Below are 13,364 nucleotides of genomic sequence, written 5' to 3' on the forward strand. Positions count from 1 at the left end.
CATGTTTCAGATGACCTTTACATGGGGAATATAGTGGTATATAGGTATATCATGGAGTTTTTATTTATTTTTTTTATAAATGGGGGGATGGCTACCATCATGTGTATGAGATCTGGCTAGAAACTTGCATTTATAGTGGAGGCTAACATACATAGTCCTCAAATCATTGACCACCTGAACCTGAACCTGTAGTTCATTTGTTTTGAAATTTTGCTGCTTTGTTTTGATTGCGCAGCGATTGGTGGTCAGTCCATTTGACAGTAGTTTGTCAGTTTGATGGCGCGCTATCCACTGGTGCAAGTTACCTGACTTTACGGTAGTCATTTAGATAGCTATACAAGTTTCTTTCCATGCCATTTTAGCCTTCGATGTTTTGTTCGATGTCGTCCATTGATTACATTCAATCTTGTTCGATTTAAACAGGAGAACCCGTCTGCGTATTTAGATCTGATGTATACTTGACGAGTCAGAGCTGTCAGTCCATTTTCAGACTCAAAAACAAAATAATAGCCTATTTTATTGCTGTGCTCACTTGCTGAAGAAAATTTTTTAGAATTTCAAGAATTTGTTCAGAAAGTGAGTGTGACCACTAGTCATAACGCTTTGAATAACATGTTTTGATTGGTAGATTTTTTGATTGACAGATTGTTTTGGATGGAAATTTGAAATTCAAATTCTCAGCTCTGACCATGCTATCCATTTCGCCATTTCGCCATCAGTATATAAAAAAGAAATCATAGCATGGATCTCCAGGCTATGTTCAATTACGTTCAATGTCTTCAATCAAACCAATCGAATCTGAAAATTGTGGTAATAATCAATCGAGTTTCGATTGCGTTCGACAATCGAATTTCAATTGGTCGATTGCGTTTCATGTGTTTTGATTGGTTTGATCAATCGCGATTCCGTTCGATTGAGATCGTCTGGTTATATTGTATGTACATTTGATCGTAAATTGTCAAACGACTGATGGACTGTCTAACAAGAAGCAAGGACTCCATTTGTTGAACATTTGGGTTGGATCATCAATCAATCAATTCATCAAAGGGTTAATCAATATTCAATCAATTCAATTGATGAATTAATCGATCAATCAATAAAGCACCCCTCAAACTCCTGATTTTGATTACCTATTAATTATCATAACCAATTGATATCCAATCCATAGATTGGTTATCAATTGGTCATTGATCGGAAAAAGTTATCAATTGTATCGAGTGGGACAGTCTGGACTACTACCATCAGTTGGGGTTACTTTCATAAGCAAGGGGTCACTTTCATCAACTTTAAACGGCAGACCACTTTTAATGTTTTTCATTTTATTATTTATATATGTTACATTGAATTGATGAGGAGAGTAACTTTTTGTAAATATAGAAAGTAAATTTTTATGGTCTGAAATTTCTATAAGAAAAAGAAAACAAAAAATGATTTACTTATATACAACTTGTTACATTTTATCTACATTCATTTAAAAGTTACAGACCAGAAAGGGACCGTCTACTATGCACTAAGGGGGTTGGTTGTGTTGTCTCAAAAGCGTATGTTTGCGTAAGGAAGTATAATGAAGTCATATGCACTGAAGAAAATACGAACTAGCAACTAACCATAACAATCCGTAATTAAAAACCCAAGTACACCATGGAAGAAAAACAAAAAACAAACTAACAGTAACAATAGCACAGAGAACTACAAAAGAAATGCACAAGACACAAAAGGAAGTAATAAGCTGAAGACCGAAGTCCGAGATCAGGTGCGGTACCTCGAGTAAGCATCTCCTGCCACTCTAGAGTCACCCGTCAGCTTATCAGGAAGAGAAAGAAAATAAAACATAGGCACAAAGTCTGACCATACAGTTAAGTACAGCAGAAAAGAAAAGTTTGAAAAGTCGGCCTAGAACCCGGTTCGGCGTCCCGTACCCGAGCGACCGCCTCAAAGAGGAGAGGAAGAAGAAATGACACAAAATCAATAACGAACAATATTAAATTGAAAAAAAAAAAAAATATTGAATAAATAAATAAAAAAAATAAAAAATAAATAAAATAAAATAAAATAAAAAGAAATAATAATAATATAAAATAAATAAACAAAATAAAGTAAAGTTAAAATGAAATAAACGACAAGTCCAATATTTTTTTGTAATTTTATAAGTAAATAAGGAAAACTCCCGAGAGCAGATTCATGCAAGGAAAAATAACAAAAATAATGCTTCAATTGATAAGCGATGATGCAAATTTAACCGAATCTGCTGCAAATTTTTTCAAATCGTCATGTTTACCATAAGTTCTTTTTAAAATGTCTGTAATTTTTTGTGGATGGGCACCTTGATTCTTCATTCTGTCGATAACAGCTTTGGCAGACTTGATAAATGGTTCACATGTTGAACTTGCGCGACCAATTCTCAAAATTTCTGCACCAATGGTGGAATAAAAAATTTTAGAAGGCATGTTACTGCATTTAAAAGGCATCCTCACAATAGAAAAAGGAAAGCTGTCACGCTTGTCGTATAGTGAAGTATTGAAAAATCTTCCCTGTATTGAAATATCTAAGTCAAAGAAAGATACTTGTGTGTCACCGTGTTCCTTCTTAAGTTCTAATTCAGAAGGGTAGTAGATATTTTTAAAGCATCGCTCAAATTCACCATCATCATTAATGGCCAAAAGATCGTCTATGAAGCGAAAGGTATGTCGAAACTTCCTGGCAATAAAAATATCTTCTTTTTTTACCTTTTTGACATAAGCTGACTCGTAGTAATAAAGAAAAAGATTGGCCATGAATGGAGCTGGATCCGAACCCATGGGAATACCAATCTTCTGTCTATAAACACGGTCTCCAAAAGTAAAAAAACAATTATCCATCAAGTATAACAGCTTCCTTAAAAGATTCTCTATAGTAAATATCACTCCATTTGGGGATGGTCGCGTCACCCATCTAGCACCAGACTTTGTTACAGACAACAGCTCTCGATCTCCCCCATTAAAACAAACATCAGTCAACTCGTTTAGAACAAACAACAACTTGTCATGAGGGATTTTCGTGTACAGAGTAGAAAAATCAAAGGTGGAAATGCAACTAGCTTTACCTTTTTTATTCAATTTATTTAAACTTTTCAATACTTCTTGGTTGTTCTTAGGCTACGTCATATCTTCCTTCGTTTCGAGCGTAAAACTCCTACTCTTCGGGCTATGAGCACTGCTCTTGTTTTTAATATTGAAATTCTCCAGATAAATCGCATGCGCACTGAGGTTTTAATGAAACAATAGAGAGTTTCGAAACCTAAGCCAATCAGCTGTGTTTTAAACATTCTTTTATTTAAAATCTCTATTGATAAACATCTTTTTTAAATGTTGTCTATTATGTTTAAACCTATTAATAAGCAATTCCCGGTGGGGGTCACTAGTGGCCGCCTATAGCAGTGCTTATAGACCAAGAGTAAGGCCTAAAAGCCTGGATCTGTCTATTGTGTAGACTAGGTTGTTCTCAATAACCCAAAATGTTTTAACAGAAGAATAATAACAGCACTTCATGTTGTAATTTTCAATTTGATTGTAAAAGAGACGAAAAACTGAAGTTACTGCCTGGGAAAGTTGTTTAACTGAACAGCTAGGAGCTGCAATGATAAAGCGAAATTTCAGAGGGTTTTTATGCATTTTTGGTAGCCAATAGATATTGGGTAGTTTTTCATTTCCAACTGACACCTCTATCCCAAATTTATCTTTAAGGTCTTTTTTGTGTTTACAAATAATGGTTTTATCCTTTTTGCGTACAGATTTGTAAGTGTCAGAGCCTGTGCCATTGAGTCCTAATTCCCTTGCCAAAACTTCGGCATAAAATCTTTTGCAAATCAAGGAAATATTGCCAGAAGCCTTGTCAATGGGGGCAATAACAAATCTTTCTTGTAAATCTAGTAAACTTTTTCGACAAATAGGGTCCCTCAATGTCTCTAGAACATGATCAAGTTTTAAAGTGGGAACAATTTGTTGTACTCTCTCGTCGATAGCTTTTACAATTTCCACTCTCCAAGCTCTAAGAACAACCTCATCTAAATGGTAACGCTCGCAGTAGGATTTAATGCATTTGTCAACACCTTTCAAAATTTCCATTTTAGCTGCTTCAAAATCTAGTTGTTTAGGTTCACGAAATTTAGGTCCACGAGAAAAAAGTTTACGTAATTTTTGATTGTCAATGATAGTTAAGTCACCTGTTATTATGTGATTATGAAAAGGATCTTTGAATTTGGAATCATTACATGAACAGGGAAGAATCGTAGGATCATTAAGAAATGACTTAACATCTAAAGTAGTGGAAAATTTGTTAAAATTAAAGATTCTAGAGCCAACAGGTTCTTTCAATGTATAAATGATGGTTGGTGTTTCAAAAGTTTTAGCTAAGAAAATGTAGGTACACACAAAAAAAATTTCACAGCCCTTTTTTTGCTTGTCAGAATTTTTTTGTTGAATGAAAAAGTACAACCAAGGGGGTAAAGCCATACGGACGGCTCCAAAAATCTGCTGTTTGAACTTAATAAGTGTTAGTTATTCAGGAAAACTTTTCTTCGGATTTCCATGAAGCCCACGGCTAAGCCCAAGTAAAAAATTACTGCAAAGCTCGTATTCTCGGCTGCCGTATCATTATTAAACAGTAAAAATGGTAGATAAATGGCGAAGAGAGGTTTCTGCGAAGAGAATTGTGCGGGAAATTTTGTGGAATGGTGTCCTGTGTTCCTTCTAAACAACTATAATAATACATAATAATTTTCTAATCAGGGAAAGTTTTACTGACTGATGGAGATTGGAAACAAGACCAACAAAGACAATGATTTGATTCCCTTTATTATTAAGCTGTTCTGTTAGAATCTTCAAAATCTTTATAGTTATAGTTCTTACCGTCGTTAGACAAATCATTCCCATTTTCTGCCAAACATTCAAATGTTAAAATGGCCCAGAAAAATGCAAAGTTTTGGTATGTTGAAAAACGAACCAAGCTGGCACTATGTAATAAAAATGAGAATAACATTGTTTATTCCGCTTTTTTCACGGGGTCAGAATTTTAGTTGATTGACCAGCGTGGCTTATCTTGGTCGTTAGAATTTTTTCATTTGAAAGTTTGGCAAAACATTGGAATGATTTGTCCAACGACGGTATTTTATAGCCTTTACCACATTTTGTATCAGGTTGAATATCATTGAGGGTAGTTGGTTTTCTAGAAACATATTTAGATGTAATTGATCAAGAATGATTCGAAATTCCCCAACTTGGTAGTTAGTAACGAGTAATTAACTTTTATGACTTTTAGCTATTTTTAGTCTTGGGTGAGGGTTCAATATAAATACATCAAAGGTATGGAAGCTTGAATCAGTTGTAGGCTCTTCTCCATCGACTAAGGATGTCAAATAAAGTCGGAAAGGTCAAGATTATCAGACTGTCTGCCCATTAAGAAGTACCACAGAGTGTATCTTGTTGTGATTATAAAAACCAGGTGAAACTTTTGAAAGAAAAATTAGAACTAATTGGAAATTGGAAACACTACTAGGAAAAGTTGCTGAATTAACGAAACATCTTGGCCGGGGTGATTGGCTTCAAGACTTCAGATTTCAAAAATGATGAAGAAAAAGTTTCATACAATACATCTTTGCCAAAATTTCTATACAATCCCTTTAACACTTTTGATGAAGAGTAACCCCGAAGATATTTCAACACTTGATAAGGTTGTTGTAGTTGCTTGTGCTCTCACAATGAAGACTGATTATCAAAATAAGGTTAAACATTATAAGTGCTGCATGTGAATTAATACAATATATGACATTACACTTTTTGTGTTATTGCTATCACATCTTCTAGGTTTGGATCTCTTTATATTATTGCAATATACAAGATAAACGTGGTCCTTTAGACCTGCTTATTATGACCAGTACTTACGTTATATCTTCTCTATCAAGAGTCAGCGACAATGAGGCCTTTGGGAAGGCTGATACCCTTTCCACTTTATTTTAAAGTGGACCACTTTAATTTTAATTCTAAAGTGGATAATACAGACTATCTCAAAAAGAAAAATATCATTCAGAGAAACAAAAAAAAGAAGTTACTTTTGCGAATGAATTTCTTTTGGTGCTAGAACTTATTTAGAATACTAATTCTTTTAATCTTGGCAAGTATGAATTTTGGCGAACATGAGGCGTTAATATCAATTGTATCAAAATAACAGAAAAACTTTTTTTTTTTTAATTTTTTAAAAGCGTGCGATGAGATAGTCTGGGGGATACCCAAGATAGATTTTAGTAGTTTATTTTTATTGATTTAATAATATTTTCAAAGTTTATACTCGTGACAGGGGGCATGAAGGTACTACATGACACTAACATAACACACACTACAAAGTGGTCTAGTTTTGAATATTGTCAAAAGCAGTACTGCAGGGTGGTATTTTTTAAACTTCACTTCACTATTAGAGACCGCCAAGATAGGGTATAAATTTCCCCTGTTCGTACTCGGTTCATCGATTGGCTGGTGGTGAGAAAAAATCTGAGGAAAAAACTTTTTGTTTCTTTTCCTGATGCTTTAATTTTTTACTCAATGTGAGGTTTAACATCATAGGTAATATTACAAGACCTTGTTAAGAGCTTTAGTTAGCTTTTATGTTAGCTTTATATTCAAGGTGGTGACAATTACATTTTTTACATTACATTTTTTCTTTGTATATAGGGACGAGATAACATGAATAGAAGCAGTATTATGTTGTGAGCAAAAATCAAAAAAAGATTTCAAGGGGGGGGGAATTATTTTAAAAACCTTAGGGAGGGGAACTAAAAGGGGGGCAGAGGGATTTTTTTCAATTTTCAAGGGTGGGGAACCAACCTTCTAGGACACTATGGCGCTGAACTGCGGATTCTAATGAATATAAAAAATAATCCATCAATTAATAACCATTATTTTCATGGAAACAATAAGGAAGGGTAGAACCTTTACAAAACCATTTGATAAAAGGAAGGGGTATAGAGGAAAGTGCCTTCAAAAAGAAGGGGTAAAGGATGAGTGTGGGTAGATTTTCGAAGAGGTTAGAACTCTTGAAAGAATATTTTAAGAATATATTTTATAGTTAAAGAAGTATTAAACCTTCAACTATTTAAAAAATGTACAATAAACATAGAAAGACAAGAACAATACCAATAAGCGGATACAACAATACAACATGCTCAGATTGAATATTCATAGAATGGAAAATATAAAGCTTTTAGTTCTATATTTTCAAAAGTTTTATTTCTATCTCTGGTCAGTGAAATTCTTTCTATCTTTGATACATTTCTATGATAAACTTTTAGGGGATAGGCTCATTTTGTGAAAACACAAGGTTCATAAAAGGGACAAAGGCGTAGATAGATTTGTAAAGGAAAAGGGTAGGACATCTCTCTGCTAGCTACACTTTGTGCTAACAAAAGTTTTTGACAATTAAGAAAAACCTCTTTTTCAAAAGAGTTTCATGCAAGGAGGTTGTATCTCAATCAGGTTACTTTACCCTACTAGTCAACCTCGTTAATTTTTGAAATGTGTCATACTGGATGTGAATATGGAAAGCTTACAACAGGCAACCTGGATATAAACAAAATGGAATTAGTGTTCTGTACTAAATAGAATGATGGAAACATTTTTACAGAAACCTCACCTTTAGAAAAGTTTGTTGTATAATGAGAATTTAGAACTTGAAAGAAATTGGGTCTCTTTAGGGTCACTTTTGGGAATGATTAGTGAAATGTAATTTAATTTCTGGATATTTAAAACTGTGCTTTTATAAAACTAAAACATATTTAAAACTCATGTAAAATAAGGATTTTGCTTAAAAACTAAAATACAAATTATTGTGTGAAAGAAATTTGAATCATAATCAAAATCGACCACATGGAACCACTCTCAAGGGAATTATTCCACTAACATGGCTTCCACACGAAAGTCGAAAAGAGTACACACTTATTGTGAATAGATTTAAAACTTATTATGATAATATTTTGATTTGACTTTGTACACATGAAAAATAAATTTTAGAATTATATCAACTTGAATACAATAAAATATGGAATCTGATATGGTCGTCAAAATAGCGAGGAAAAGAAAAGGCCGGAATGGACCAGGGTGGAAGAAGAATGTAAGCCCTTGCTTTAATAGGCAGCTTTTTCTGTATTATTTTTCTGTGTGTATAGGTCACATATTCGATGCCGAATCTGGGAAACCAACCAATACCTTTTTCAAATACCAACTGGTTTAAATGTAGCTTTTTGTGCTCATATTTACTGTATTTATTGGCCCAGCGCTAATTGGCCCAGCGCTAAGCGAGTGGGCCTTTCATTCGCAACGTTCTGTTCGTCTGTCCGTTGTCCGTCCGGCTGTCTGTCCGTTTTTGTAGAAATCGCGCCTAATCACAATCGAGTAATTACTTAACCACTAAGCTGAACGACATAGAAGATTTTTCTGAATTCGCGCTTCATCAATTTTATCAAAACAAAATGGCCGACGAAGCGGCACAGTTGAACACGACTGGATGGTAGTTCGCTGTGAACCTGGAAGCCTGTGGCTGTGACTTTTCTGTTTCTGGATTTCATTAGTGTAGTGAAAAACATTCCAATCAAACAAAACTCTTGTGAAATTTTTCTTCCTCAACAGTATTTTTAGTATTCTGTGAAAGTTTTTGATCTTGTTTTCAAAGCTGTGAGTGATTTTCTGCCATGAAGTTGAAATTTGAATGGCGTGGTTTTTGTATAATGGAAACTATTTTTTATTTAGGTCATTTAGAAAAGGATAGAAGAGTTTTTTATGCTAAAGGACAGCTGGAATTTAATCTAACAAAGAAAATTGTAGCTCGTATCCATCACGAAAGTGGAAGTGATATGATTAAATTTGGCTCAATTCAATCGTGGTGTTGAATGATGCTGCTTTCAAAAATTTGTTAAAACCATCGCTGAAATTTGATCATACAGTTACAAAAATTTTATTATTATGAAAATTGACAGCTGACATCAGTCCAGTTTTTCATGAATATAAACAAAGAAGTTTGATCAAATCTCTTCACGTTTTGATGGTTTTGTTTGTGGCAGTGTGGATTTTTTGATAAACATCAGAGTCATGGTCATTTTCGGTTTCAGAACGGTGATCGGAAAGTTTGTTCCAGCAATTTGAATCTTTACGATACAAACCTTTTTGGATCTTGTGTTGGAATTGGCATTTGCTACAAGTCGGTTTTCACGCTTTTGTTGTTTGTGACACATTGAGACGTGACTCACAAGCCAAAGCTCTTCTCTATTTGTCGTGTTCGCCTGACGCCAAACCGAGGGTATTTATCGTTGCTCTCTAGCACGGATTCTGACATAGAGGCGTTCAGTCATAATCCAACAGATAGAGGCTGAGAGGAGTGCGACTGGAGTAAATGTCAAAAGAAATGGAAGTTTGATCCCTTGTGCCTTGATGCTTAAAAGGACAATTTTATTGTGGAACATTAAATTAATTTGCAGAATTCAAATACGAAATAGATACAAAAGTTAACAATTTGACATCAACAAAACTCCAGCAATGCAATAAAAAGTTTAAACATGCAAAAGTTGAACGTATGTTGTAAATACAAAACATTTTCCATAAGCTGCAAAATGTCTCAATCGTCAATGATGGGGCCCCACAGCGGTTTGCGCGAATGCGTGAATGGGCTTTTTTGATTGCGTGAATGCATGAAAATTGACAAAAAAAATGCATGAATGCGTGAATTGAAACAACTTGCGTGAACGTGAAAATCCATTTTTCTATTGCATGAATGCGTGAATCTGCCCTGTTTTTTTGCGTGAACGCTTGAATTTTTTGTTTATTTTTAGCGCAATGGAAAGCGAATTTACGCAAACCGTTTTAATTTTCTTCCCCATGGGATTTGAGATAGTCCAGACAGCGGAACAGACAAGGACTACTAAATTTTAACTTCTGAAAGTTTTTAGCGTTGATGACAGTTATTATTTTGAAGACCAGATAATACATTTGTTCACATTCCTTCAATTTTACATGCACGTTCAACTTTTTCGTGCATTGCCGGTTATTTTTATGGACCCCAAAAAAGTTGTTTACTGCTTGACCCCTTAATACCTGATTCTACTATATACTGCATACAAAACTTCAGTTACTATATCGTGAAAGTTTGTGAACAAGGCTATTTATTTGAGACACACTGTGAATTGGGGCTTGCTTTCATAAGCGAGGTGTAACAAAGTAAAAAACTCAAAACAATATTTATTTACAACCTGCTCACATTATCTACCTTTACAAATTGTTTGGAGGTGATGATAAGTGAATCATTAAACTATCATTAACAAAGGGTACAAACAGTGGATTCGTCGTATTTTTTCTAGTTTCGCTGTCACTTCATTTTTTGTATTTAAATAATAAACATTGCAAAGGATAAAAAATAAGGCAGTAAGTGGATTGGGTCCTCCACAAGAAAATCAAGAAATTGAAATATCCTCTCAACAATTACCACATATATAATGATTATAGGTCTCTAATTTTTATATCTTTACTAAATTGTTATTACACTTTCAATTATGGTAATGTAATACAAAAAAATTTCTTTGAAATCTAATTTTGATACTTTTATTATACTACTTTAATTGTGTCTGCTTGTTGTATTGTTTTGTTTTTTTTATGTTCATTATACATTTTTTTAAATAGTTGAAGGTTCAATAACAATACTTCTTTGACTGTTATAAGATATATACCAACCAATAAAATTTCTTGCCTAAAACTTCATGCCTAACTTCATAACTTCATCTCCCCCTGATGCCTCTGATCATTCAAACTACTAAAGAAGTCTATTAATATATCATAATTGTCACGTGACCGCGTTTCTGTCCGCCTATCTCTCTTTTATTTTCGGCTACTTGTAACCACGTAATCAGCTTTCTGTACGCATCTAGTTTCCTTTTGCTGGGCCTTCATGCCGTTAGGCTTCTTGTTAATTTTAATTTCAATGTATCCATAGTCTTCAGTTTTAAGGTTTTTTAGTTCACCTTATCTTTGGCTTTTTGAGTTTTTAAAGTTTACATTTTTTATCTACAGAACATCGCGCAGAATGGGGTTTCCTAATTTTGACGTTCGAATGTCTGACGTAGTAAAAAGACGGGGGTAAACGTTCGAAAATACGTCAATAAAGCCGCGGGAATGTTTTTCGTGTTTTTCTAGTGTATGTCTATGGTAATATATTGATATTCTAATCTTTTTTTATTGGAAATATGAATTAAAAAGGAAAATACAATGTGTCCTCTTTCATTTGTCTTTTTTTCTACGCCCAAAGCCAAAGTTTTGTCAACTTTCTAGCTAAAATAAGACAAAGCTCTTTTTGAAAAGAAATTATGACCAAACTCAAGTTCAAGTCTTTGTAGTAAATCGCAGAGTTTTTTTTCTTTACAGACGACAACCTTTTCAGAAAGTTTAGACCTTTTCCTTTCCAAAAATGTATAATAACAGTATACTTCCAGGTGTACAACTTGGTGATTTTTTACTTTGAAGGAAATAAACTCTAGCTCAGGAGAGGACTCGAGGTTTGTTTATATCAGAGGAAACCCCGTTCTATTCGATTGTTAAAAAAATTGCCCGACACAGCATTCGAAAAGTAGAATAATTGGGCTTTCAAAATATATATAACACTTGGGGTATTTCCCTTGAACAAAGTGGTGATTTTTGAGCAAACAAAGAACGCATAATTTATACGCTACGTCAGTTTCCTGGGAAATAAGATAAACAAATAGATTCGAACGTCAAAAAGTTTTCGTGAAAAATTTTTCGTCAAAAAGGGACACTCGAGCAATATTCGCTGTTTACAAACTCTTTTAAAATGTCTTTTGAAAATTCTTTTAAATACATTCCGTCTTCAAACAAAATTGAATCAAAAGATACACTAGAAATGACAGGGGAGCTGGTTGCCTATGTGGGCAAAATGGGGTACGCCGAGGCTAAAATCTACGTCGAGGCGCTTCTTAAGAAGAAAGGCTGGGTGGGAGTTTACCTCGAAAGCACACATAAATCGGTGAACAGGACCGGGGCAAGAATCGTGGAAAAATTAAAGAAGAACAACTCGAAGAATCGATATGCGATAAAAGGGGCGTGGCATTGCTTTGCAACTGCAGAGGCAACAGTTGCAACATTACAGGTATGTTTCAGAAATCATGTGTTTTGTAACCACTTTTTTATAAGAACAGTAGACCTTGATAGTAACGCGTAAACACTTTTTTCTTATTTTCTACTATATTTAGACAACAAGCTTTTTATGGTTAAAAGCCCGCAAGCTCTCCTCAATATTCTTCTTATATAGGTTAACTTACAGAAAACAAAGTTAGACAATTCTACTGATAAGAAAAAAATCATTTACCGTCATTCCTCTAATTTAGTGCGGTCGATTAAATAATTATTTTGGAGGTGCCGCACTAATAATTAGAGGAAATAAATTATATAGAGTCATCGACTATTATGCCGCACTAAAAATTAGAGGAAAATTTTAGTCAATCCGCACTAAAATAGAGGAAAAAAATATCACCACCACGAATCCCCTGAAAGTAAGAAGTGGGAATTTCTACAAAACTTGCATGTCAAAAGCAAACTCCCTCCTCCTCCTCCAAGAAGAAGAAGCAGCCCTAGATGATCCTTTTGATTTGTAATTTTATTCATGTTTTATTAGAGCTTGAAATTGTGAAAAAAGAGAAAAAAACAGAATTTTAAGAGTATTATTTAGGTTGCACCATTTGTAATTAGGTTTCTAAACTTGGTGTCCCTTCCTTCGGGTAAATATATGTTTTGAATTGAATTCAATTGAATTGAATTCTTTATGATCCGCACTATAATTAGAGGAAAATTCAACCTTTACCGCATTAAATTAGAGGAGAATCAGAAATAGGTAAAAAAGCATCCGCACTAATATTTGGAGGAAATAAATTAGTCCGACTTGGCCAAAATAATTAATCCGCACTAATTAGAGGACGCACTAAATTAGAGGAATGACGGTAACTCCTTTGAGTCTCGTAGAATGCGAGAGAAAGTGTAAAAAGTCTATATGATTTTTTAGAATCCAATACCAGCTGCTCGACCAACGAAAAATTTTGAAGAATTGGGTCAGCGACAAAAATACCGGCGTCTGACACAAGCTCGGTAATTGATATATATAATTATATAGTGTTTTACAAATTTTCTGCCCTGCAAAAAAGTTTGGCTTTACATCCGCTCAGATCAAATTGAAGACACCATCCGCAACCAAGATAACAGTTTCTTGCGAGAAAGGTAAAGCAAAAACTAGGACACTAGCAATACATTCCAAAATAGATGTTCGGTACAGAAAAAATAGAGAAATTGCAG

Source organism: Clytia hemisphaerica, unplaced genomic scaffold, assembly GCF_902728285.1.
Source record: "Clytia hemisphaerica strain Z4C2 unplaced genomic scaffold, Clytia hemisphaerica genome assembly, whole genome shotgun sequence".
Classification (NCBI taxonomy): domain Eukaryota; kingdom Metazoa; phylum Cnidaria; class Hydrozoa; order Leptothecata; family Clytiidae; genus Clytia; species Clytia hemisphaerica.